The sequence below is a fragment of the Centrocercus urophasianus genome, unplaced genomic scaffold (assembly GCF_019232065.1).
Source record: "Centrocercus urophasianus isolate 14NV4802_14NV808 unplaced genomic scaffold, USGS_Curo_1.0 seq_15, whole genome shotgun sequence".
NCBI lineage: Eukaryota > Metazoa > Chordata > Aves > Galliformes > Phasianidae > Centrocercus > Centrocercus urophasianus.
The window spans coordinates 33,904,117-33,905,000 of record NW_024884697.1 but is presented as its reverse complement, the minus strand read 5'-3'; the positions used below and the strand labels follow the sequence as shown (position 1 = coordinate 33,905,000).

Sequence of the window (884 nt, the reverse complement as noted above, 5' to 3'; positions counted from 1 at the left end):
GGGAGAGTGCTGGGGGGAACGGAGGCCGCGCGGCCCTCGAACGGGCCCGGCGAGGCAGAGAGGCGGCGGGCGGGAGCCGTCCCGAACGGGCCGAGCGGGCCGCGGCGGCGGAGCGACGGCCGCGGAGGATGCGGGGCCCGAGCGTGGCCGGGCCTCAGCTTCAGGCGGGCGCGGAGCGGCTCCCGGCGGCCTCCGCCGGCCGCGGAGGAGGACGGGGGACGGCGGACAGGGCCGGGCCTGCGGCCGCGCTCCGGGCTCGGGCGCCGCGCGTCCCCCCCGCTCCCCTCGGAGACAAAAGCAAACGGAAACCCGGCGGGACGGCCCCGGGCCTGCGGAGACCCGTCGCGGGCCGCGCCGCCGCCGGGCCCCCCCTCATCAGGCCGCGGGAGGGCTGCGGCGGGGAGCGGGGCGGCGGTGGGGGTCGGAGAGGGGGCGGCCGGGGCCGGACTCACCGCATGAATTTTCTTGTCCCGCGGATCCAAGATGGCTGAGTATCCAGCACGGAGGATGCTGGGGGAGCAACCTTTACCCTCTGACCCGGCCGCCGCCGTGACCCCGCCGCCGCCGCCGCTCGGCCCGTTGCGGCGCTGAGGGGCGGAGAGAGCGGCGCGCCGCCCGGCGCTGCGGAGCGACGCGGGGTTGCGGGGACGGGAGGAGGAGAAGAAGGGGGAAGGAGAAGTGCGGCCCGCTCCGCCGCGCTGCCTCCGCCTCCCGCGGGAGACGCGGCCCTGCGCCTGGGGCCGGCGGGGCACGTAGGCCGCGGGGCTGCCGCGCCTCTCCGCCGGGCCTGCGGCGGGCGGGAACGCGGGGCTGCGCCGCTGCCGCTCTCGGCGCCCATTTTGTGAGGGCAGAGGCGGCCCCGCTGCCCTGGGGCCTTCGCCCCT

The 884-nt window shown here is 79.8% G+C and overlaps 1 protein-coding gene across 1 annotated transcript in view; it reads right to left on the bottom strand.

Annotated features, from left to right (window-relative positions):
- CNOT2 (CCR4-NOT transcription complex subunit 2) overlaps positions 1–553 on the bottom strand; it is a 92,183-nt gene extending 91,630 nt beyond the window's left edge. Inside the window, exon 1 of the mRNA XM_042815449.1 lies at positions 453–553. The gene's annotated coding sequence lies outside the window, so the exon portion shown is untranslated. The remainder of the gene's footprint in view (positions 1–452) is intronic.
- Positions 554–884: the final 331 nt, after the last annotated feature.